A 27,476-nucleotide genomic window follows, 5' to 3' on the forward strand; every position below is an offset into this window, starting at 1 on the left:
TTGGGTAATATCTGAGGCATCCAGATTCTGGGTCTGGGGAGGAGAAGTGAGAGGGAGTCAGGGAGAAGGCCTGTAATTCTGGGGCTAGAGATGGTGTTGGGCAAAGACATGTGAGCTCAGATTAAGAACCATTTCCTAGACTTTGAGAAAATCTGAACAGATTTATATAAAGTGATGCTGAGAGAAGTGAGCAGAACCAGGAGAACATTATACACAGTAACAGCTACAGTTTGTGAGGACTGATTTTGATAGACTTAGCCCTTCTCAGCAATGTAAGAACTTAAAACATTTGCAAAAGACTCATGATGCAAAATGTCATCCACATACAGAGAAAGAAATATTGAGTTGGAATTCAGAATGAAGCAGACTGTTTTCTTTTATGTTATGTTTTGTTTCATTTTTCTCATGGTTTCAACCATTTGTTATAATTCTTCTATGCTACATGACTGGTGTGTAAATGTGTTTAATAGGAATGCATGTATAAAGCCCATGTATGATTGCACACCATCTGGGGAGGGAAAGGGAGAAGTCAAAGCTTATGGAAGTAAATGTTGAAAACTGAAAGCAAATAAAGTGATAAATTTGGGGAAAAAAAGAAAAAAAGGACTACCACCCATGTAGGGTGTGTCCTCTTCCTTCCTCCAACACCCATCCCACTCCCTGTCTATGCCAAAAGGCTTTGTATTTATTTTAGGCGCATTTTGTATTGTCTTCATGTGTCTGTGTCCTTTCCCTCTCAGTGGGAGCACCTTGAGAGTATGCGCTCTTGGTTTTCCTTTGTCTGTGAGGTATACAGTCGTCACATAAAAAAAGCTTATTGTTTGATGCTCTTTGACGAGCAAGCCTTGGACTTGACCTCACCTAAGATCTGGCTTCCAGTCCAGTCCACCACAATCATGCTGTCACATTTGGAAGCCCCTTGCTGTCCTTCCTCAGGAAAATGAGGTTAATAAGATTTCAAGTTAACTCCAAAATTTGACGTGAGGATCACATGAAATAATCCGTACAGTTCTTAGAGTGCTGTGAAAATAGGCAGCTCTAATTGTTCTTTGTGCTGTTTGTATTATTATTTGAAAATCCCTCTCATCTCAGATAGAGACCAGCAATAAGTCACTCTCCTGTTTTCCTTTTCTTCTTGACATTTTAGGAACTGCTGCCCAGGTAGTTAAAACAACTACTTCTCATGATCGAATAAAAGTTTTCAAAGGGAAACTCATCTTGGTAGCCTGACTGATAGCATCCTCAATTAGGACACTATTCCAGGAGCAGAGAAAGTGCCCCAGATGATACACACCTCATGCTGCTTCACACAATTTAGTCGTCTCTTTGAGGTCTCTGATTATTTGTATCATATTGGAATAGGAGATCTCTACATCTCTGTACAACTCACAAGGCATTAACCCCAAAAGATTTTCTTATCTTTTCACAGTAATCATCTCTTTAGGTGACTGGTAGTATGAACATCTATATCTTTGCCAATGTGTTCACAACAAGGTTCCAGTTTAGAAGGTTTGTATAATGTTGGGAACCTCCTCTCCCCCAACAGCCTGAGACAATCCATCCAGATATTACAGGGGACTCTGGGGTTCACTCTACATCATGCCAGCCTGGTCACAGGAGAAGCAGGTTGACTACCTGCAAACACCCAAGAGGAGATTTAGGGAGGCTTTGTTCAATCATTTCTGTTCTGCCTGAGCCTTCATCATTACATTTGGGGCTTTCATAGCAAAGATATTGGAGTGATTTTCCATTTCTTTCTCCAGTGGATCCATTCTGTCAAGAAAACAGAGGTTAAGTGACTTGCCCAGGGTCACACACCTAGGCAGTATTGGAGGCTGATTTTAACAGGTCTTCTTGACTTCAGGCCCACTGCTGTATCCACTGAGCTAGGAGCTGCCTCTTTCAGGAAGGCTAGAGAGGATCTATGTGGGTGGGAGTGAACACAGTGATAAACATTCAATGAATATTCAATTTGTGTCTTTGGGTATCATAGAATTTTGAGCTGTAAGGAAATTAATGATCATTTAGTCCAGTCTTCTCCTTCTTTATAACACATGAAGAAACTGAGGCCTAGGCTCAGATTGCCACGGAGTGTTCCATTTAAATCATCTCAGTAAACATGTTAGATGTCTGCTATGGTGAGTGGAATGCAGAAATTCAGGTCAGGAAGACCTGAGTTAAAAGCCTGCCTTAGCCACTTCCCATCTGTGTGACCCTGGTCAAGTTGCTTAAGCTCTCTGTGCCTCAGTTTCTTCATCTGCAAGAATAGTGCCTACACCTCAGGGTTGCTGTGAAGGTAACCCAAGGTGATACAGATGGTTAGGATTAAAAATTAAGTTAGCAGAGATATGATGTGTGTCATGAAAGGACTGTGGTTAGATCATGACCTTCCACTGATCCAAACTCCATGATTCCTCAAACGTAAATTAGACCCTCTTCACTCCATCTCCCTGTCTGCCACTTGAACCCATCACAGTCTGTTTCCAATTGCACTGCCCTGAGTTCACTATTATTCGATTTCATAGTTTCCATATACTAGTTCTTTCCTAATCTTTTCCTGCCATCCTTCATTTCATTTATCTTCTATCACAGAGTGTTCCAGTGCTTGGAAAATATTTCTTCTTTTTTCTCAGCCTGCAAAAGTTTTTCCTCTTCCTTCATGGTTCAACTCAGCTACCATGTCTTTCATGCACTCTTCCCAAATTGTTCACAAGAAAATCATGTCTCCCTCCTTCTTTCTTCCCTCACTCCCTTCCTCTCTCCCCTCCTCGTTCCTTCCCTTCCTCTCTCCCTCCCTTTCCTCCTCTTCTTCGCTCCCTCCTTCCCTTCCTTCCTTCCTTCCTTCCTTCCTTTCTTCCTTCTTTTCCACCTTCCCCCCTCCCTTTCTCCTCCCTCTCTCTTCTTTCCTTTCTCTAGAATTTCTTGAGCCATGGCTGTTCTGGGGATAGAATGAAAATTATAAGAGTCTCCATCTGTCTTGGTGACATTTTCTTCCTAATGGAATATGAGCTTTTGTAAAGTAAGGGCTGTGTCATTTGTCATCTTTAAAAACACAGATTTAATTCCCATATTCTCACATAACAACAACTACAGTCACCACAGTAATAATAACCAGTGCCTACATAGCACTTTAAGTTTTGCATAACACTTTCTGTAGTTTAACTCACTTGATCTTCACAGCAACACGGAGAGTTAGCTACTATTTTTGCAGATGCAGAAACTGAGACACAGAGAGGTTCACCAACTGGCCCAGGGTCACACAGGCAGTAAGTGACTAAGGCAGCATTTTAACTGAGGTCTTCCTGACCCCAATTTCTCATTCCATTCACCATAGCAGACATGTTTACTGAGATGACTTAAACTGAACACTCCATCCAATCTCTCAGTAGGGTTGATTAACTAGATTTACATGGTAAAGAGATAATAGATAAAGGAGAAGGAAAGGCAGAAAGTTTGAGACCAGGTCCCTAGGCACCCTACCAAGAGGCATGGGACCAAAAAGTCAAGGAAAGGGAGAAAAGAGAAAGATATATGAAAAAGGTGGCAGAACCTAGTGAATGAGAAGCTATGAAAAACTCAAAGTTACTAGAGAGAGGAGATGGGGACCTGGGACTCAGAGGTGGTCATTAAGCCTGAGCCAAGACTTAAAATTGGAATACCTTTCATTTACTTCCTTAGAGCATTTGACCTGGATGCCTTCTGCCCCAATTACATGCTACTTTTGATTATATTATTTTGTATCTGCCTCATATCCTCCCCCAACACACTGTTAACTTTCTAGCACAGAGGGAGCAAGTTGTTTTACATCTTTGCATCCCTGGTACCTACTAGCCCAGAATTTTACATATAATTGTTGGGGGTGTAAGCTCAGTTCCATGTGGACAGTCTCGGGCGGGTAAAGGTGAGAACTTCTAAACCTTAGAGTTCTCATGAGGCCCCCCAGGGAACAGCAGGGAATTGAGGTGTGAGACCGAGCTATCTCGTGCATTTCCGCCTCTTCCCGTGAGAAAAGTGATGGGAGAGAGCATCCCCGCCTTTGAGATTGGCCCGGGTCTGAGCACACCTATTGTTATCTAACAGGCATGGTATTCAGGTGCAACTATGTGGCAGGAGAGCTTAAGTAGGGTCAGGAAAGCCTGAAGGCGCTCTTAGCGCTGAGGGGCCCTTACAGGACAGAAGGCCCCTCTTCCTTCCTTCTCTCTTTGCTCTTCCCTCTCCCCTCTCTCCCCACTTCCACTTCTGCTTTCATTCTCTTACTGTAAGATCTTTGCCTCCTTGGGAGATTTCTCTCTCTCTCCTAAGGAAGAGTTCCCCCTGCACATGTAACCAAGACCCTGAATAAAGCCTAACCCTTGTTCAACTCCAGAAGGTCTCTTCTCTCATACGTTTATCTGGTTTGGCCAGCCGAAGACCTGCGATAAGTAAGGTAAGACTCGGGTAGCCCTCAGGCCTCTAGGCCTGGCATATAATAAATAGTTAAGAAACACCCAGATCATTGAATTGAAAAGATCAAAAAAATCAGGTCATAGGATCCAGGTTCAAGTTACAGCTTTACTACTTCAGGGATATGTAACTTTGGGCAAGTCCTTTAACATCTCTGAGTCTTTATTTCCTGATTGGGTTAAATGAAAATGATCACATTTGAAATATTGTGCAATTATTTTTGTCAAAACATTGTAAATTATAAAGGCCTTTAGACATGCTAAATATGGATACTATATTTCATTATCTAATGCTAAGCTCTCATTTTCGGGCCAGAGAGGTTCAGTGATTCACTCAAAGGAGCAGAGCAGTTAGTGGCAGAGGAAGTGTTAAATTCCAGGCCTTCTGACACTCACTCTACAGCTCTTGTCATCATACCATACCCCTACTGATACAGAACATTCACAGCTTTCCAAGTCACCTATGGAAATTTCCCAAAGGAGTAGCAGTGGGGAAATCTCATTCCATCGGAATAACCGGTAGACTTGAGTCAAGAAGACTGAGATTTGAATGACAGCTATGTCACTCCGCATCTACATAACCATAAACACAACTTTTCTGAGTTTCATTTTCTGTATCTGAGAAATGGAGACAATATTACATGGACTTTCTATCTCACTGTGCTCCTGAGAGGAAACCATGGTATAAAGAGTAACATTACAGAGAAAGAAAAGCCACATGTCAACTATGTGAACAAAACTTTTCTAGTCCTTTCAAGTACTTCACTGGCTCTGCAGGTCCTTGGGGTGACAGCATTCCCAGACATCCACCCTGCTAGTACATAATGGTCTATCCAGATGTGTCATGAATTTTCTTATTCTACCCTCTTCTGCCCTGAGGTGCCCCACACACCAGTGAGGCCAAGGAGGCAAATCATCAAGGCAGAGAGGAACCAAGTAGGTAGAGGAGGCTGGACATTTCAATGGGTCTTTGGTGTTTCCTCCCTGTATGTGACTCTTTGTTGGCTTGGATCAATAGAATGGACAGTGGATCTTCTACAGGTAGAAACTGGAGTCAAACACATCTGCCTCTGTTCCTTGGGTAAAAAGTTAAGGTTAAAGGAAACCTCTTCTTGGCTGAGAATGGGAAGTGGGAGGGATTTCAGTTCAGCTTCCTTCAGGCTCATTCTTTCAGGTCTTTCAGTAAATGGTAATAATAGTCCTGTTTTTACACAATCAGATATATCACTCCATTTTTAAAATTATGCAATGGTTTCTTTCCTGTTGTCTAGGGAGAGAACACTTCCTTCTTAATATGATATTCAAAGCCTTCTACATTGTGGCTCCAATCTATTTTTCCTACATTACATAATACTGCTCTTTTGTGCATCTAATATCCCAGCAAAATATTCCCTGATTCATAAGCTGATCCAAACACCTCTTGCCTCTGTGTACATGCACATATCATACCTTCCTCCTCATCTCTGACTTTTGAAATGCTTCTCTTCTCTTAAGGTTAAATTCAGGGTTGCGTTCCCTATGAATTAGTGATGAATGTTGTCCGATTCACCATTCCCTATCTGAAAGTGATTCTCACAAACTTTGTCTCTATCAAATTCTTCTTGTAGTATGTTTTAATTGTTCAGTCATTTCTGTCATGTCTGACCTTCTGTGACCCCATTTGAGGTATTCTTGTCAAAGCTACTAGTGTGGCTTGTGTGATGACAATCAAAATAGGATCTTTTGCTGTTTCTGTTTTAGTATAATCAAATACCTCTCAAGCAGTCTTGCCTTTATCAATCAAGAGTGTTTACATGCAGTAAAGTACAAAAACAAGAGTTTCTTTAACTAGAAACAGTATATGTACTTGAGTTGTTAATTATTTTATTGTGATCAAAGAAGATCTTTCCCATCCATTGCTGGGTCTGTCCATTGTGGGAAGCTTGATTAGGAGAATTGTTCTGTAGGAGGGTCCCAAGTACCTTTTGTTTTTTGTATTGAGGCACAAGTTCAAAGGGTTGTGATGCCCTCTGGCTCTAAAAAAGGTATAAATACTCTGAGTTGAGGTTTTACTTTGGGACTTAGTTTTTGGTAAGAAAGTTTGAGTGCTAGATGAGGACTCTGGGAATCCACTAAGGAAACCTGTGGGCTGAAAGTCTCAGGAGGTGCTGCGTTGATATCTGGCACTCAGCAGCTGTCAGTGGCTAGGCTCTGCTGGTCTCTCTCCCTGGGCTGAGGCTCTGTTGGTTCTTCCTGCTGCTGTCTCAGGTTTCCTGGAGCCCTCCTGCTCCACTGCGCTGGATGCACTACGCTGTGCATTGTAGGCTCACCCCCATAGAACAGATCCTTCCCGTGAACCTTCCAGTTTGTCCTGGCCTCCGAATCAGCAACAGTCTGTCTCCCACTGCATTCAGCACCTCCAAAATTTGGTCAGATTCTCCTTTCAGAGGTATCCGAAGGAGTTTGTCCAAGAGTTTAGGTGAGTGGTTGCTCTCATTCTGCCATATTGGCTCTGCCCCCCCTCCCCCAATTTGAATCTTTCAAAAGCATGAAGAGGAGTAATAGGACAGAATCTTCAAAGGTAAATTGGAATTATGTTGTTGGAAGCTAGGTGGCCCAGTGGATAGAGCACTGGGCTCAGAGTTAAAACCTGAGTTCAAATCTGGATTTACATTTACTAACTCTATGACCTTGGGTAGGTAACTTAACCTCTGTTTGCCTCAGTTTTCTGAATTATAAATAACAACAGGATAACAACAGTACCTAGCACCCATTGTTGTTGCGTCGATCAAATGAGATAATATTTCTAAGTGTCTGCCATATAGTAGGTGGTATAGAAATGCTACAGAAATGGTCTGAAATGCCAGATTATAGAGATTGTATTTTATTCTAAGATCCATGGGAAGGATTTTTGATGAGTTTTGAAGTGGATTTGGGGCATCCCAGATTTTAGGAACATTATTGTGAAAGCTGCATGAAAGGTGGACTTGAGAGGGAAGGACCTGGTGACAGAAAGACCAGTTAAAGACTATTGGAATAGTCAAGGTGAGAAGTAAGTAAAAATGGAAGTAAGACTGGGGTCATGTCAGCAGAGAGAAGGGGACAGCTTGTGATAGGCATTGTAGCATTGCAGTTACCAAGACCTAGTGATTGATTGGATAGGAACTGATAGAAAGGGAAGAAGAGTCAGTGATGACTCTGGGAATATGATCCTGGGTAACTAGAAGGATGATCATGCCCTCTCAGTCTCATCAGTCCCTTCTCAAGTCTTAAGGGAGCAACTTTTGCTAAGACTTTGGGACCTGATGAGACAATGCATATAGTAAACAAAAAGAGGGAGATATTGTACCTAGAGCCCCAGAGTGGGGGAGATCTTGTGCAGTAGCCATAAGGGAACTGCTGGACTTGGAGAACACAAAAGTTGAGAGGCTTTCCATCACTTCTCCATCTACTGTCTAAATCTCTCTTGTAAATCCAGTATTTATCATTTAGTAGACACCAATTCCATTTAGTTTACTGAACAATTAAGTGCTATGATAGTAATGTTATCTGCCATTGATGTAGCTAATTTAGTTTTTTCTTAGATGGTCTGATATTATCTTCAGACTTAATTAGCTTAGGCAATTAAGCCTAGAAATGTCTCAGCTTACTGGTACCTTAAACACAAAAGCCCAGCCCAAGAAGACACAGGAGTGTGTTCCACCAGTATGGTGGTATAAGGTGGCTTACCTTCAGTGTACCCAGATAGCCTACCATAGAAGCACCCTGCTTCCCCGTGTGGGTAAGAGTAGTTCAGTGTTATTGGAAACCTAGCCTGAAGAGGTTACATCTTTAAAAAGGGTCAAATGTTTGCCTTCTTCTTTCATGCTTGTTTTTTCCTGCTGGGTTCAAAGGGTGAAGAATATAGTTTGCTCACAACACCTACATCATAAACAGAAATGATGAGGGGAAAGGAAGACTTCCTTCTGTCCAGTGCTTTCCTTTTTATTTCTTTACTTGGTAAATCTGAAGCTGAGAAAGGTGAAACGACTTGCCCTAGATCATATGCTTTGGTAAGTGAGAGTTTGAGAACTTGAACCTATATCTTATTTCAAATCCTACCTCTTTATTACCTGTCTAACCCTGGAAAAGTAATTTCAGTTGCTACAAAATAAGGAAGTTGGCCTAGGTGATCTCTAAATTGATATCAAATTCTAAGTCTACTTCTTCCTCTCCCTTCTCCTCTTCCTCACCCTTCTTCTCTTTCATCACCTTCACCTACTACTATAATATTGTCATTTGAGGGATGATCCCTGTCAGTGACTCACTGACCTCGGATAATGTCTAACAACCTCATTTTTCCTCAGCAGAGGATTTTGCAATGACAGTGATCAACTTCAGAGATAACCTCAGAGTGAACATTATTGACTGTGAGCAGCACCTTCAAAGTACTGATGAGGTTCTAGCGAACACTATCTTCCTCAGGGAAAATATGAGTCCAGAGGGCAAGGACATTTCATTCCCATTTTTATTTATTTTTTCTTGGATAAAATATGCAGAACAAAGTCTACTAAATTTTCATTATTTTCCTTGCCCCTTGCAATCTAGTTCTATGGAACAGTAATTGACTGTAGTCAACTGTACTTTGAGGAGTCATTCAGACCAACTTTTGGAGTTTCAAGAATAGATTTTCCTAAATTAGAGTGATCCAAGTTTTGAAAAATATTTAAGGAAATAATCACTACTTCCCCAGGAATATTGTCCTCAGCAGAATTTTAAATGGATGACATTTTTCCTAGGTCAAGTGCAAGGTAGACGGGAAGAAAGAAAAGTCTAAGATACATAACAGTGGGTTCACCAGGAAAAGCAACTTTACTCATATGTAAAAGGAGCTTTAGAACCCTATAGGAATCAACACATTCATGTTTCTTGGTTTGATGTTACGGGTTCATGGAGGTTGTTTCTTTCCTTCCATCACTGGAAGGTCCATCTTAGGTGGCTTGAAGACTTGTTGGTCTTCGGCAGTTCTAGTCACCTGAACTTGAATGAGCTCCACTGGTGATGGCTTCTGAGTGTCTCTGTAGAACTGGAAACTGAAACCCAAGTCTGATTTCTGAAGGCTTCTTGGTCCAAAAAACCTCCATTTTTCAGATGAGGGTTAGACCATGAAATCCTCATTTGAACCAGGATTAGGTGATAGATTGTAGTGAGTATGATAGATAGAGAGAACAGAAGTGGGAAAAAACAAATAATTCTGCCCTCAGAGTGCAAGCTGAACATGCTTAATCTATCTTGTGATATTTTAAAAAAATTAAAATAATTATTTATTTTTAGTTTACATCATTCAGTTCCACAACCTTTTGAGTAACAAATTTTCTTCCTCTCTTGCCCCACTCCCCTAACCAAGATGACATGCAATCTAACATAGGCTCTACATATACATTCACATTTAACATATTTTCACATTAGTCATGTTACAAAGAAGAATTTCTTTCTCTATTTCTTTCTGCTTACTCAAAACCCCTCCATATTCCAAGCAGAATTAGAATATTTTATGCAATAATGACAACATTATAAGAACAAACATCTTTGAAAGTTTTAAGAACTCTGATCAGTCCAAGCCTTCTCATGATTCCATGGGCCCCAGAGTGAAACATGCTGTCTCAGTTGTCAAGGAGGTGATGAAGATTTAGAAATAGTTATTTTTGGATGATATCAATATGGAAATTTTTTTGCTTGACTTTGTAAATTTATTATAAAGATTTTCTTTCTTCCCTGTCATAATTGTGTTGGAGGTGAGTGGCAATAGATAACACAGCTACTTTTAATTTAAAAAGAAGTTAAAGTTGAAATGAAAGAGAGTGGTGCCATGCACTGGAATTCATTCTCCAACAGCATTCTGACCAAGGCAGAAGACTAGCAAAGTTTTTTACATTCTGGACATTATGTTTCTCTTAATAGACCATGTTAAATGTGTCACAGTATTCTCTTTATTTTGAATTTTTTAATTGTAAAAGATTCTTTCCATAGTAGCAATCACTCCTGACTTTCATTATGGAGCATGAGTCTAGTTGGCAGGATTCTGATCACTGTCTTCAATCCAAGAGATTCTTCGATCTCTAGAGATGAATCCAATTGTGAAGATTTGAAAAATGACAGGGTGTCCAAGCTGGGTCCTTGTACAGAGGAGCCAGAATCACAGAGACAGAAAAGTCTCTGTTCCTCTTAGGCCAGAGACTCTTCATTTTCTCTTCTTATTCCTTTATGTTGACTCAGAAATCTTGCCTTATTATAAGACTGGAGGAAGTAACAAAGCCCAAGACCTCTAATGTCCTTAATGTATGAAAAGAGTATTTGTAACAATCCAGAAAATTTAGAAAAATTCATCATAAAGAGGCAAATTTAATGTAAACATTATCAGAAATGATGGGATGGGACTCATAACTGGAATATGGTTTGAGAATTGTACATCTTTTTGAACAATAAACTTTGAGAGTAGAAATGGTCTCATTTTTCTATCCTTGTACGTCCAGTGTCTAAAATAGTGCCCAGAATAAAGTAGGAACTCAATAAATGCTTGATGATTTACTGTACAGTAAGAAACAGAATAGATATAAAGGATTAGGCTATTATTCAGTACACGGTATCAGAAATAAACTTGATAACTTAGCAAATTCCAAAATAAGGCATTTCTTGAGAAATTTATGTCTCATTTGTTACTACTAATATTTCCATTGAGTATTTGGGTCTCAATATGATTTGATTGGATCAATTTATTTTCAGAAATAAATTTCCCTTTGGACTAGATCCTGGAAAATTGAGTAAGCTAAACAATTCATAGAGTTGGAGGGAGGGCAAAGACTTGAGAACAGACATAGGTACTAATGTGTAGAACCTGTTCATCTACCTAATCAGCCAGGAACATAAAAATAATCATGATAATAGCAAAAAACCTAATTCAAATATTATATGTTCATTATTTACATCATGTATAACTCTTGATGACTACATTTAGGGTTTTCTCTGGAAAGATTCATAGTGGTTTGTCATTTCCCTCTCCAGCTCATTTTACAGCTGAGGAACTTCATGTTATTTTGTGACTGTCATATTCTGAAGTGGAATTTCAGTTTTTACAAATCAATTTTGATGAAGTGCTAGCATTACTCCAGCTTGCTGCTGGAGATGAAGTAGATTAAAAATGTGGATGTGAGAACCTTTTTGTTGGTATTGACTAGATACCACAGGACTTTGGGAGACAGCCATAGGTACTTAGGATATACTGTGGAAAAGACTTTAGGTTGACAATTTAGTGTAGAGGCACATAGTGGCCAAATTATAAACATTATTCCTTTAGAGATTGCTTAATTAAGTAACTTAAAAGGAAAGTATCGAACAGCTTTTCTCTAGACTTACAGAATCTCTAACATGGGCGGAGCCAAGATGGCAGAGTAGAAAGAGACACATACGCAGGGTCTCCCCACAGAGCACATAAAATACCTGTAGAAAGGGACTCTCAACAAATTTTGGAGCAGCAGAAGGGGAGAACAACAGAGTGGAGGAGATTTCCAGCCCAGAGGGACATGAAAGGCCCACGGGAAACATCGGTTGCACCTGACGCAGAGCAGAGTGTGGAGCCCAGCCCAACCTTGGCTGGTCACACAGTCTGTAAACACCCCTTGGGGCATAATCTCCAGTCGCAGCAGAAGGTCTGCAGATCTCTCAACCCACAGGCGCCAAAGGTCTGTGACAGGGGTTTTTTCAGCTGGCTGGGAAGGGAGAAGGGCCTTCCCATAGCTCTGGCCTCAGGCAAGGGCCTGCAGAGGCCACATTGGGTAGGTGGCAGGAGTTCTCATGGCAGCCCCTACAGCAGCCTGAAACCATTGCTGGAAAAACCCGTGGGGGCACTGAGGAAGCTGGTCTTTGTCTCACACTGAATGGTGGCCCTGTCCCCACAGCATGACTGAATCCCACCCACTCAAACGCTAGCTTGGTGGAACTGGAGGTCAGGTGCCTGTGGAGAGCAAACTCTACTAAGATTTTGGGCATAAAAATCCTTCCCTGCACCCAGACCAGTACACGCTTGATTATGCTACCTTGGAGGAACTGACATCTTACAGGTCCCCAGACTGTCCTCTACTCTTGACAAAGGACCCAAAAGTCAAGTCATTGGTTGGGAAAATGCCCAAAAAAGGGAAATAAAATAAGACCATAGAAGGTTACTTTCTTGGTGAACAGATATCTCCTCATATCCTTTCACATGAGGAAGTACAATGCTTACCATCAGAGAAAGACATAAAAGTCAAGGCTTCTGTATCCCAAACATCCAAAATAAATATTCAATGGTCTCAGGCCATGGAAGAGCTCAAAAAGGATTTTGAAAATCATGTTAGAAAGGTGGAGAAAAAAAGTGGGAAGAGAAATGAGAGAGATGCAAGAAAAGCATGAAAAGCAGGTCAACACCTTGCTAAAGGAGACCCAAAAAATGCTGAAGAAAATAACACCTTGAAAAATAGGCTAACTCAATTGGCAAAAGAGGTTCAAAAAGCCAATGAGGAGAAGAATGCTTTCAAAAGCAGAATTAGCCAAATGGAAAAGGAGATTCAAAAGCTCACTGAAGAAAAGAGTTCTTTCAAAATTAATGGAACAGATGGAGGCTAATGACTTTATGAGAAACCAAGAAATCACAAAACAAAACCAAAAGAATGAAAAAATGGAAGAAAATGTGAAATATCTCATTGGAAAAGCAACCGACCTAGAAAATAGATCCAGAAGAGACAATTTAAAAATTATGGGACTACCTGAAAGCCATGATCAAAAAAAGAGCCTAGACATCATCTTTCAAGACATTATCAAGGAAAACTGCCCTGAGATTCTAGAACCAGAGGGCAAAATAAGATTCAGGGAATCCACAGATCACCACCTGAAAGAGATCAAAAAGAGAAACCCCTAGGAACATTGTGACCAAATTCCAGAGTTCTCAGGTCAAGGAGAAAATATTGCAAGTAGCTAGAAAGAAGCAATTCAAGTATTGTGGAAATACAATCAGGATAACACAAGATCTAGCAGCCTCTACATTAAGGGATCGAAGGGCATGGAATAGGATATTCCAAAAGTCAAAGGAACTAGGACTAAAACCAAGAATCACCTACCCAGCAAAACTGAGTGTAATACTTCAGGGGAAAAATTGGTCTTTCAATGAAATAGAGGACTTGCAAGCATTCTTGATGAAAAGACCAGAGCTGAAAAGAAAATTTGACTTTCAAACACAAGAATGAAGAGAAGCATGAAAAGGTGAACAGCAAAGAGAAGTCCTAAGGGACTTACTAAAGTTGAACTATTTACATTCCTACATGGAAAGACAATATTTGTAACTCTTGAAACTTTTCATTATCTGGGTAGTTGGTGGGATTACACACAGACACACAGACACACACACACACATGCACACACACACAGAGACAGAGAGCACAGAGTGTATCGAATAGGATGGGATCATATCTTAAAAAAATGATATTAAGTGGTGAGAGAGAAATATATTGGGAGGAGAAAGGGAGAAATGGAATGGGGCAAATCATCTCTTAGAAGCAAGCAAAAGACTTTTTATTTTTTACTTTTTCTTTTTTTTTAAAATTTATTTAACATTCATTTTAACAAAATTTTGGGTTCCAAATTTTCTCCCCTTTTATCCCCCCCCAAACACCAAGCATTCTAATTGCCCCTATGACCAATCTGCTCTCTCTTCTATAATACCTCTCTGCCCTTGTCTCCATCTTCTCTTTTGTCCTGTAGGGCCAGATAACTTTCTATACCCCTTTACCTGTATTTCTTATTTCCTAGTAGCAAGAACATTACTCGACAGTTGTTCCTAACACTTTGAGTTTCAACTTCTTTACCTCCCACCCTCCCCACCCCTTCCCTTTGGAAGGCAAGCAATTCAATATAAGCTAAATCTGTGTAGTTTTGCAAATGACTTCCATAATAGTTGTGTTGTATAAGACTAACTATATTTCCCTCCATCCTATCCTGTCTCCCATTACTTCTATTCTCTTTTGATCCTGTCCCTCCCCATGAGTGTTGACCTCAAATTGATCCCTCCTCCCCATACCCTCCCTTCCATCATCCTCCCCACCCTGCTTATCCCCTTATCCCCCAGTTTCCTGTATTGTAAGATAGGTTTTCATACCAAAATGAGTGTGCATTTTATTCCTTCCTTTAGTGGAATGTGATGAGAGTAAACTTCATGTTTTTCTCTCACCTCCCCTCTTTATCCCTCCACTAATAAGTCTTTTGCTTATCTCTTTTATGAGAGATAATTTGCCCCATTCCATTTCTCCCTTTCTCTTCCCAATATATTTCTCTCTCACTGCTTGATTTCATTTTTTTAAGATATGATCCCATCCTCTTCAATTCACTCTGTGCACTCTGTCTCTTTGTGTGTGTGCATGTGTGCATGTGTGTGTGTGTAATCCCACCCAGTACCCAGATACTGAAAAGTTTCAAGAGTTACAAATATTGTCTTTCCATGTAGGAATGTAAACAGTTCAACATTAGTAAGTCCCTTATGACTTCTCTTTGCTGTTTACCTTTTCATGCTTCTCTTCATTCTTGTGTTTGAAAGTCAAATTTTCTTTTCAGCTCTGGTCTTTTCATCAAGAATGCTTGCAAGTCCTCTATTTCATTGAAAGACCAATTTTTCCCCTGAAGTATTATCTTCAGTTTTGTTGGGTAGGTGATTCTTGGTTTTAGTCCTAGTTCCTTTGACTTTTGGAATATCCTATTCCATGCCCTTCGATCCCTTAATGTAGAAGCTGCTAGATCTTGTGTTATCCTGATTGTATTTCCACAATATTTGAATTGTTTCTTTCTAGCTGCTTGCAATATTTTCTCCTTGACCTGGGAACTCTAGAATTTGGCCACAATGTTCCCAGGAGTTTCTCTTTTTGGATCTCTTTCAGGTGGTGATCTGTGGATTCCTTGAATACTTATTTTGCCCTCTGGTTCTAGAATCTCAGGGCAGTTTACCTTGATAATTTCATGAAAGATGATGTCTAGGCTCTTCTTTTGATCATGGCTTTCAGGTAGTCCCATAATTTTTAAATTGTCTATCCTGGATCTATTTTCCAGGTCAGTTGTTTTTCCAATGAGATATTTCACATTATCTTCCATTTTTTCATTCTTTTGGTTTTGTTTTGTGATTTCTTGGTTTCTCATAAAGTCATTAGCCTCCATCTGTTCCATTAATTTTGAAAGAACTATTTTCTTCAGTGAGCTTTTGAATCTCCTTTTCCATTTGGCTAATTCTGCTTTTGAAAGCATTCTTCTCCTCATTGGCTTTTTGACCCTCTTTTGCCAATTGAATTAGCCTATTTTTCAAGGTGTTATTTTCTTCAGCATTTTTTTGGGTCTCCTTTAGCAGGGTGCTGACCTGCTGTTCATGCTTTGACTGCATGTCTCTCATTTCTCTTCCCAGCTTTTCCTCTACCTCTCTAACTTGATTTTCAAAATTCTTTTTGAGCTCTTCCATGGCCTGAGCCCATTGGGTGGTCTGGGATACAGAAGCCTTGACTTCTATGTCTTTGCCTGATGGTAAGCATTGTTCTTCCTCATCAGAAAGGAAGGGAGGAAATACCTGTTCACCAAGAACGTAACCTTCTATAGTCTTATTTCTTTTCCCTTTTCTGGGCATTTTCCCAGCCAGTGACTTGAGTTCTGAATATTCTCTTCACACCCACTTCGCCTCCAGATCCTCCCAGCCAGCACTTGGAGTCTGAGACTCAAATGCTGGTCCCCAGCCCCAGGGCTTTGGGCGGGGGCAGGGCTGCTATTCAGTGTGAGATTAAGTTCAGGTGCTCAGGTGGGGGCAGGGCCGCCTCTCAGGCTCAGTTCCCTCAGGGGGTTTATGCAGAGACCTTCAACAATGGATCCAGGCTCCTGCCTGCTTGGGGAGCCCTGGTCTGCCACTGCCTCAGCTGCTGCCTCCCGAGGGAGCCTGAGTTATGGGGGCACCCCACTCCCCTCTCGACCCACCAAAGAGACCCTCTCACTGACCCCCATCACCTGTGGGTGGAGGGACCCGCACGGCCGCTGGAGATCCTGTCCCTGAAGCCTGCTCGGATCTACTCCTCTTTGTGCTGCGGGCGCGGCACGGCTGTACTCGGCTCCCAGTCTGCGGTGCCCAGTCTGCGGAGTGAAGGACCTTTTGCGAGAGGTTTGCAGGTCCCTCTGGAACAGAAATCTCTTTCGCTCCACTGTTCTGTGGCCTCTGTTGCTCCAGAATTCGCCGTGAGTTCCTTTTTACAGATTTTCTATGGGTTATGGGCTCGGAGCTATGTGTATGTGCGTCTTTCTACTCCGCCATCTTGGCTCCACCCCCCAAAAGACTTTTTAGTGGAGGGAAAAAGAGGGGAGGTGAGAGAAAACATGACATATACTCTTATCACATTCGACTAAAGGAAGGAATAAAATTCACACTCATTTTGGTATGAAAACCTATCTTACAACACAGGAAAGTTGGGGAGAAGGGAATAAGCAGGGTAGGGGGATGATGGAAGGGAAGGCAATGGGAGGAGGGAGCAATGTGAAGTCAACACTCTTGGGGAGGGGCAGGATCAAAAGAGAGAATAGAAGCAATGGGGGCAGGATAGGATGGAGGGAAATATAGTTAGTCCTATACAACATGAGTATTATGGAAGTCATTTGCAAAACTACACAGATATGGCCTATATTGAATTGCTTGCCTTCCCAAAGGGAATGGGTGAGGAGGGAGGGAGGAAGAGAAGTTGGAACTCGAAGTTTTAGGAACAACTGTTGAGTACTGTTCTTGCTACTAGGAAATAAGAAATAGAGGTAATGGGGTATAGAAAGTTATTTGGACCTACAGGACAAAAGAGAAGATGGGGACAAGGGAAGGGAGGGTTGGTAGAGGAGAGGGCAGATTGGTGATAGGGGCAATTAGAATGCTCGGTGTTTTAGGGTGGGGGAGGGGACAAATGGGAAGAAAATTTGGAACCCAAAATTTTGTGAAAATGAATGTTAAAAGTTAAATAAATAAATTTAAAAAATAAAAGTATATTACATTTCCTTCCCCCCAATTACATATTAAAATATTTTTTTGAAGACATTTTTGGTAACATTTTAACATTCCAAATTCTCTGTCTTTTTCCTTCTCTCTTTCCATTCCACCCTGAGATGGTGAGCAATCAGATATAAGTTGCACACATGCACATATATAAAACAGTTCCATAGTAGTCATTTTGTACAAGGAGACTTGAAGAAAAACAAAAGAATGAAAGAAAGAAAATGAAAACAGTATGCTTCAGTTTGTATTCAAATAATATCAATTCTTTCTCTGGAGGTGGTTGTTAGTCCTTTGGGATTGTCCTGATTCATTGTATTGCTGAGAATAACTAAGTCATTCAGAGTTCTTCATCGTACAATATTCCTGTTACTGTGTCTCCTAGTTCTGCTTATTTCACTTTGCATCAGTTCACATAAGTCTCTGTAGGTTTTTATGAAATTTTCCTACTTGTCATTGCTTGTAACACAACAATATTCCATCCCAATCATATATCACAGCTTGTTTAGGCATTCCACAACTGATGGGCATTCCATCAATTTCCAGTCTCAGCCACAAAAAAAGAATGCTATAAATGCTAGTGTACAACTAGGCCTTTTTCCCTTTTTAAAAAAATTATCTTTGGTATACAAACCTAGAAGTAGTATTGTTGTATAAAAGGCTATGCTCAGTTTTATAGTCCTCAGTGCATAGTTCCAATTTGCTCACAATAATGTTTGGATCAGCTCATAGTTCCACCAGCAGTGCATTAGTGTGCCAGTTTTCCCAAGTCTCCACCAATATCCATCATTTTCATTTTTTGTCCTAGTAGCCAATCTGTGAGGTGTGCGGTGGCATCTCAGAGTTGTTTTAATTTTTATTTCTCTAATTAATAGTGATTCAGATAATTTTCTCCTATTACTATAGATAGCTTTGATTTCTTTGTCTGAACACTGCCTTTTCATATTGTTTGATCATTTGTCATTTGGGGAATGACTTGTATTTTTTTTATAAACTTGACCTACTTCTCTCTAAATTGAGAAAATTAGCCTTCATCAGAGATACCTGCTCTAAAATTTCCTCCCAACCCATTTTCTGCTTTCCTTTTGATTTTGGTAGCATTGGTTTTGTTTGTGCAAAAACTGTTTAAGTTTATATAATCAGAACTATCTGTTTTTCATTTTGTCATGTTCTCTCTGATACTATGTTCTTCTCTTATCCCTAGATCTGACAAATAAGCTATTCCATGCTTTCCTAATCTTTCAATACCATTTTCTTAACCTACCTCCCTTTATGTGTAAATAATGTGCCCATTTTGGACTTATTTTGGTATATGGTGGGAGATATTGGCCTATACCTAGTTTCTGTCATACTTTTTTCTACTTTTCCTAGCAGTTTTTGTGAAATGATGTGTTTGTTCCAAAGGCTTGGATCTTTGGGTTTGTCACATACTAGATTTCTATGGTCATTTGCTATAATGTAATATATACCTAATCTTTTCTAGTAATCCACTACTCTGTTTTTTAGCCTTTGAAGATTATTTTGATAATTATTGCTTTATAATACAGTTTGAGATCTGGTATAGCTAGACTATTTTCGTTCACAATTTTCTTTTCATCAGTTCCCCTGAAATCCTTGAGCTTTTCCTCCTGCAGATGAATTCTGTTATTATTTTTTTCTAGCTCTACAAAATATTTTTTTCAACAGTTTGATTGGTATGTCAGTGAGTAAATAGATTAATTTAGATGGAATTGTCATTTGTATTATATTGGCCCAGCCTATCCATGAACAATTAACATTTTTTTCAAATGTTTAGACCTGATCTTATTTGAGTGAAAAATATTTTGTCGTTGTATTCATATAGTTGGAATATGATATGCTAGAAGGCAAAGGAGTTAAGATTATAACCAAGAATCACCTTTCCAGCAAAACTAAATATAATTTTTCAAAGAAAAAAAGCTATTTAAGGACATAGAGGACTTTCAAGCATTCCTAATTAAAAGATGAAAAGTGAATAAAAAATTTGATCTCTAAATATAAGATCAAGAAAAGCAAAACAAGGTTTAAAAGAAACAAGAAAAAGAAAACAAGAGATTCAATAAGGTGAAACTTTGTTTTTCTATATGGCTAGAGTAGTTCTTAAGAACTTTAGTACTATAAGACCAATTAGGGGGAGTATACATAGAAAAATAGAATATAAAGTGGATAATACCCCAAAAAGAAAATAAAGGAGTGAGAAAGAAGATTTCACTGGAAGAAGAAGGAAGGAGGAGATAGAATTGGGTAAATTATATTACATAAAAGGGGCATGAAAGATCTATCTTAATGGAGAGGAAGATGGGGGGCTTGTCATGCAAAGCTTAAACTTTAGTTTCATCAGAACTGGATCAAAAAGGGAATAAGATACACACTTAGCTGAACACAGAAATTTAGTTTTCCCTTTAAAGAAGTTAAAAGAGATGGAGATAATAGAAGTCAGGAGACTGATAAAAGGAAGGATGACTTAGGGGATGGGGTGATGAGAAGTAAAACACTTGTGAGAGGAGGGTGGAGGTGAGAGAGAGAGAGATGCGGCAGACAGCCTGAGTCACCAAGTGGCTCAGTGACAGCAGCCAGAAAGAAAGACACACGGGCAGTCAGGAGAAGATAGGGGAACTCCATTTATTGATCCTAGGATCAGGGTATTTAAAGACAGAAAGTGCAAGTCTACGTGACAGTCTACTGTCTCCATCCTAGTAATTTGGCCAGTCTTATTGTCTTAAAGAATGTTAGCCTACAGGGTGTCTATTTTACATATCCCTTGCATTTTGTAGTTCTCTTGTTTATCTCAGGGAGACACCAACGTGGCAGATGGCAATCATGGTCTCAATCAAAGGAAAGGAAAATTTGATCTAATTGAAAGAGATAAGGAAGGAAAGAATATCTTTCTGAAAGGTACCATAGACAATGAAGTAACATCAGTACTAATCATATATGCACCAAATGGCATAGCATCTAAATTTTTGAAGGAGAAATGGAATGAGTTACAAGAGGAAATAGACAATAAAACTCTACTAATGGAGGCAATCTCAACTTTCCCTTCTCAAACTAGAGAAATCTAACCAAAAATATAAGTACGAAAGAAGTTAAGGAGGTGAATAAAATTCTGGAAAAATTAGTTCTGAGAGAGGTCAGGAGAAAATTGAATGGGAATAGAAAGGAATATATTTTTCTCAGTGTTACATGGCAATTACACAAAAATTGACCATGTACTAGGACATAACAACCTCACAACCAAATATAGAAAAGGACAAATAGTAAATGCATCCTTTTTACTGCATGATGCAATAAAATCACATTCAGTAATGGGCAGTGGAAAGAAAGACTGAAAGTTAATTGGAAACTAAGTAATCTAAAAAAAAAAGTGGGGCAAAGAACAAAGCATAGAAACAATTGATAATTTGAATAAAGAAAAGGAAAACAATGAGAGAATATACCCAAATTTATGGGATGTGGCCAAAATGGCACTTAGGAATAAATTTACATCTCTAATTGCTTGCGTCAATAAAATAGAGAAAATGAAAGACCAATGAATTGGACATGCAATTAAAAAAACTAGAAAAGGAATAAATTACATATCTCCAATTAAACATCAAATTGGAAATCATCTATGTCAGTGCTTCATGATTCTGAACTCGAATATTCTCCTCCCAGATCCTAATCACCTATCCTTCCATGAATATCTTTCCCCATTAATTTATTTCTCTGATATCTATTCTTAGCTCATTCCATTCTCCAGTTCTTTGATATTACCCTGTTCTGAACCATCGCCCAGGCTCTGGACTCATTTTCCTCCCCTTATGGTCTAGACCTTATAGTACTTTGACCCCTAATCTCTTGCCATTCTCACCTGGGTCACCCCAACCATTCAGTCTCCTTCTCTACTTGTACTCCAGAGCTGCTGAATATTACTGTAGGAAGTCATAGCAATGGGTCAAATGGGTCCACTACAAATTCATGTTACCTAATCTCATCTGGTCATTTAAGTACTGCTGCATGGGAGGACTTACCCTTTAGAAGCACCAAGGTATTAGGGTGGATAGAGTGTTGGTCCTGGAGTGCAGAAAATCTGATTTCAAATCTGGTTTCAGACACTTACTAACTGTGTCACCATGGGCAAGTCATTTAACTTCTGTCTGCCTCAGTTTCTCCAGCCATAATATGGGGATAATCATAATGCCTACCTTCCATAGTTGTGAGGATCAAATGAGACAATATTTGTAAAACACAGTGCCTGACTCATGGCAGGTGCTTACCAAATGCTTCCTTTTGTTCTTCATTAATTGTTTTCTTTGCTATTTGTCAGCTGTTTTTAAATCTCTGTTCTCTCCCTAGTACTTCCTCCAAAACCCTTTGCCATCAGATGCTTTTTCCTCCTGTGTTATTCAGAAAATCAGTGTCATCTGCCAAGGCTTGGGCACTGCCGTTCACAAAGAGGTATTTCCTTAGATGGGGAGGGCCTGCAATCTGCCCTGGTGGAGTGCTTCCTCAGAGGGACAAAATCCTCCATCTTCTGAAGTATGGAGGTAAATGTGGAACTGAGTGGTTGTCTTTCATGGAGATGTTAATAAACCTCTCTTTGGTTTTTATTTCTGAATTTGTTATGCAGTGTACCTTTCACTCTAATTGCTCTTTGTCCCCACTTGCAAATGCACAGATCTCTGAGTCTTTGGCTGCTCCTGGATGACTAGAGATGAGGGATGAGACTCTTCTGGACTTCCCCATCAGGCCCCAGGACCTTCTTCAGGCTGGAAGATCCCTTCAGTCCTGGAACTCACAAACCCATACCTGAAATGCCTTCTGCTCTTGGGACCCTCCCTCCAATTAGCAGGTGAAGGGCTCCTCCCAGAACTGCCATTTCAATGGGACATCCAGGTAAGCCATCTCTTTATTTCCCACTAGACTGTGCTCCTCGGAACGTTTCCATTATGTCTCCATGCTATGCACTTTGTACCTCTTTTCAGCTTCCTTTTGTGTGTTTTCTTCCTCATTAGGATATGAGTACTTTGAGGGCAGGGCCTGTTTTGCTTGTATGCATACTTCCAGTGCTTAGCATAGCGAGTGCCATATAGTAAGCCTAGTAAATGCTTGATATGTAGTAAACTTAACAAATATTTGTTGACTAACTGACAAATAAAAGAGGACTGAGGTCTCTAGGACGGCATGGTGGTGACGGAATACTCTTTACTTTGGGTTTGCCAATGAGCCACACCTCCCTGCAGCACTTCCAGTGAGCCATTTCTTACAGAATATTTGGAGGTCCCTGTTAGCAAAAGGATGTTGTATATAAACCTTCAGTTTGTAAGAGTTTATAATAGGTCCCAAGCTCATATCCAAAGGAGGAATCGTGTCCTGGATCCAGAGTTCCTGAGTTTTCATTTAATCACAGGCCCTATTGGATTTGTGAACCAAACATAAGTTGCAAAATGGCTTGTGATCTCTTTCCCAAATTTTGGGAGGTGTAACAATGGGGAGTAAGCAAACTTATTTTTGTTATTTCCTGGAAAACCTGAATTCTGAACTGTCTATGTATTACCTTGGTACCAGGTATAATATTATATACACTGTGTATATGGCATATACATGGTACCATTAATAGTCTGACTCTGAGAGAGGCTACTAGTACAAAGCCCTGCAGCAGATGTTTGTAACCAGCAACTACTGCTGTCTGGCAAAGTTTGCAGGTTTAGGGTAGAAAGCAAAATGGAAAGCATGAAATACTTAGGATTATAACTCCCTCCTACCTTAAGATAGATAAGACATTATTTCCAGGCTGCAATTTTTCCTTTATCTGGGCCACTCAGGAGGTGAGAACTTCCTTTGTCCTCCTTTTACTTTGGAGGGCAAAGACTTTCTGAGATTCTTGTCAAATGAATCTGGTTCATCAGTGTCTCCATTATGCTACAGGTACATGACAAGTTTGTAAAATTTATCAATCCAATAAAAAGTTTAGAATCATCTCACAATTGCCCCAGTCCCCAGTTAGGGAAACCTGAGTATTTTAGACATAGGTTTAGACCTCTGACTATTTTTAGTTTTACATATGCCAAGATAGTCACTGCCATCTTGCTTTGTGCTGCCTGCTCCCTCCCCTATGAAATTAATTAGTAGATTGTCATAGGTCAGTTTTGAGCAATAATGATTCATAGAAGACAAAAAAGTCAGGAAAAAGAAGCAGATTAAGGAAATATAGACAATCATGTAAGAAGTACTTTGAGGGATGAGAGAGAGACACACACACACACACACAGAGAGACAGAGAGAGAGAAAGAGCAAGGGAGATAGAGAGGAAGAGAAAGAGTGAGAGAGAGAGAGAGAGAGAGAGAGAGAGAGAGAGAGAGAGAGAGAGAGAGAGAGAGAGAAATTTTTACTGTACTCTCTCTGACCACAAGGAATGAGCACTATCTACTGTGTCAATCTGTTGCAGCCAAGCCTTTCAGAATTCTTAGTTCTAGAGATCAGTAACCTGGCCAGAAGGAACAGACAGCTAGGTGGCACACTGATTAGAGCACTGGGCCTGGAGTCAGGAAGACCTGAGTTCCAATGTGACCTCAGGCACTTACTAGTTGGGTGACCCTGTGCAAGTCACTTAACTCTGCTTGCCTCAGTTTCCTCATCTGAAAAATGGTCTGGAAAAGAAAATGGCAAACTGCTCCAGCATCTTTGCCAAGAAAGCCCTAAATGGGTTCACAAAGAATCAGACATGATAGCAAGACTGCTCTCCTCTTTGATACTACATCACAGAACACCTGTAGAGACTTTCCCTTTAACTGCCATCCTCTACTGGTTGCTCCAGAAACCTTGAAATCTTGCTAGTGGATCGTCAATGCCATTGCAACTTTGCACCCTTGGTCATTGTTGTAGAAAGTCCTCCTGCCCCAGTGGTCATTGCCCTGCTTCCTTCTTCCAGTGAAAATCAAAATGTCCCACCTAGCTGCTCCAGGTCATCATCTTTTCCGTCATAGTCATAGAGCTCAATCTAGCAATCACAATCTCAGAGGTTCTCTTCTGACTAGAGCAACTTTAGCTTGCCTCATTTATTTCTCCCTGTAGCATTATAGTTTAGATTCTGTTTTCACGCTTTTATTGTTAAGAGTAAGTTGTGTGCCAAGGACACTTGTCATCCTTTTAGGAAGTGATGACATTTTACCAAGATCACTTGAGTAGTATTCAATGACGTGTAGTTAGTTGAGGGATGAGGTGAAGCTCCCAACAGGCTAGGGCCTCAGAGTTGACTTTGATGGGATAAATGCATGCGACCAACATCCCATACATGGGGTGCATGTGTGCATGGCCATTTTTGGGATCATGAAGTGCTTGTGACATCTGCTTAGCAATTATGGGATACATCTTAACCATACGAATGAACTTGGATCTTTCAATTCTTTAATAAAAAGAATCATGTAGAGAGTAATGGTATTGCATGGTAGTTAAATGCCTACTCTGTCATGTGTTAAATACCCACCAGATCCTACTTCTGAGATCTGGAGTGGTCCTGGAGGCAGGGGAAGAGGAAACAAGAGAGCTATTTCTGGGTTTGACAATCAGTTATGTTGAAACATTTATAAAGGTCCTGGTACCATTGGTCCCTGATCCCAAGGCGATATGCCATTAAAAAGGTTCCTGATAGGCTCAGAGCCTGAGATAACAGTAAGGATGAAAGAGTTTTGTCATGAATTTATACCTGGACCAATGACAAGGACTGTTCTGGAGTGGAAAATACTATTATCCTTCTGGAGGCTAAGGTCTTGGGTCATGTTTTAGTGAAGGTTAAGAAGAGAGTGAAATATGAAAGCCTTATAAGAGGAGGCTAAGGTTCCTCAAATGCTTCCAAGGGGAACTAGACCCTGGGAATCTGAAGTGGCTCAGGGAGTCCTGAGGCCCAGGGATACACCCTTAGCACATTCCCATGAAGGCTTTCTACTGAAGCTGGAACATCCTCTGCCCTGGTCTGTTTCCTTAGCATCCCCAGGCAGATGGGAGGTCTCTTGAAGACCTGAGCTTGGGTCCTTGACTTTTGATTCCTCTTGGGACAGTACTGGGAGTCCCAGGGCTCTGTACTTAGCCCTCATGGTCAGCTTGGGGCCCCTACAAAATTTATACTCTGTGTCAGGATTGTCCTTTGTGAACTTCACACAGTAATAAGTACCTGAGTTCTCTGCAATAGTATTGGCAGTGCTGATGGGGAATTCTGTGTTGCTGGTGGTTGTGGTTTCCCCTTTTATTTGGGGGTAGGAGACTCCTTTGGAATCATAAATTTCGTATCTATAAGGCCCTTTACCATTGAACCATTTTGGTGGTCCTGGTGGTGGAATCTCAGGGATTGGGCAGTGCAGTGTGACTGTCCTTCCACCTGCACAAACATGGGATCCTTAGGCTGTTGCATCTGGACCTTCTCCTGGCCTTGGGCTCCTGAAAGAAAAGGAAAGATTGTATGTGTGTTTCCTTTCCTGGAATCCCCAGAGTTCTGACCCAGGATGGGGTCTATCCTGAGAGACCAGAACCAGGATTTGGGAAGAGGCCTGAGGGGGAAGAGGGAGGGAGAAGACTTGTAATTCTGAAACCAGTAATAACATGGGGCAGACACATTGGAGTCTAGTTTAAGCACCACCGCATGAGGCCTTTTCTGTTCCCCTATTGGCTAGCATCACCCTTCTCTTCCTGCCCGTCCCCCACAGTGACATTCCATTTACTTTGTATATTTTTTATTTATTTTTATACGAATATATTGTTTCCCCTAATGGAATGTAGCCTCCTTGGGGCAGAGCCTTGTCTTTGCCCTTGTCTGCTCAGCAGACAATAGAGGCTTGTGGATTGATGGATGGATCTCTTTAAAGAAAGACTGCTGGACTTGAAATCAGGTGAGGCCTGGGTTCAAATCCTGTCTCTCTAATAAGTTGCTGTGTAACTCTTGCAATTTAAGTTATTTGAACTTGAAATTCCTCATGTTTAAACTGTAGATATTACCTCAAGAATCTACCTTATAGCATTTGTTGCTAGGATCTACTTTATAGTTATCAGGATGCTATGAAATAATGTATGTAAAGCAATCTGAAAAACTTAAGATGCTGGATGTATTCAGTTATTATTGTTATCTGTGTTATTTGGAAGTTTTTCTTACCTTTTTGATGGAATTCAGAAAGTAACAGACCAGGGCCAACTCACTATCTTGCTCTTATTCTTTTCCAGTTGATGTTCTTTGGACTTTTTGTAACTGGATAAAAGTATTCTGAAGCAGGCTCATCTTCTGTAGTCTCACTGAAAGCATCCTTGTTACAGTTCCAGTCCAGGTAAGATCATGGGAAGTGTATGTACCTCATTCCATTTGTTCCCTTGTGGTTCTGAATTCCTTTGCTGGGGTTCACGAAATTGGAATAGATCTCTTCATTATTTACAGTCCACAAGGCATCATCACGAAAGCTATTCTCATCATTTTAGAAAACCATCTCTTTGGGCAACTGGTGTAACTGGCTGAACTGTCCAAGACTTTGCCAACCTGTTCTTCACAAGACTCTATTTTTCTTGAGGATGACAAATACTCTTGGCTTGCCACTTCTTTACTAGCCTGGGGTGGTATAACCAAATTTGCCAAGGGGTCCTGGAGTCAATTCTCCATCAGTCCACCTGTTCACAGGTGAGACCAGGTGGACTTGCTGTACATGTCCAAGGGCACGGTGAAGGGTGTTGAGCAATTCACTGAGTGGAAGGGTGTGAAAATACTGGTGGGCACCCAGTGTACACCCTGTCAGTGTCTTGATTTATCGTAGGATTTTGAGCTGCATACACCATGGAGGTCATCAACCTTTTAGACAATCTCCTTTTAGAGATGAGAAAACCAGATCTCTAGGAGGTTAAATAAATTACCCAAGGTCACACAGATAATGAGAAGTAAATACTAATGAATAGAGATAATGTGTGAATATTGATAATACCCTGTCACTGCCTTGATGAAAACTCTCGTTTATTTCTCTATTGCTTCTAGG

General features: G+C 40.4%; 1 long non-coding RNA gene across 1 annotated transcript; it reads left to right on the top strand.

Annotated features, from left to right (window-relative positions):
• The first annotated feature begins 21,832 nt into the window (after nt 1–21,832).
• On the top strand, nt 21,833–26,783 carry LOC140526522 (uncharacterized). The gene is made up of 3 exons (XR_011974410.1): nt 21,833–22,019; nt 22,151–22,368; nt 26,683–26,783. It is a non-coding gene; the product is annotated as an uncharacterized lncRNA (long non-coding RNA).
• The last annotated feature ends 693 nt before the right edge of the window (nt 26,784–27,476 follow it).

The sequence above is a fragment of the Notamacropus eugenii genome, chromosome 1 (genome assembly GCF_028372415.1).
Source record: "Notamacropus eugenii isolate mMacEug1 chromosome 1, mMacEug1.pri_v2, whole genome shotgun sequence".
Taxonomy (NCBI): domain Eukaryota; kingdom Metazoa; phylum Chordata; class Mammalia; order Diprotodontia; family Macropodidae; genus Notamacropus; species Notamacropus eugenii.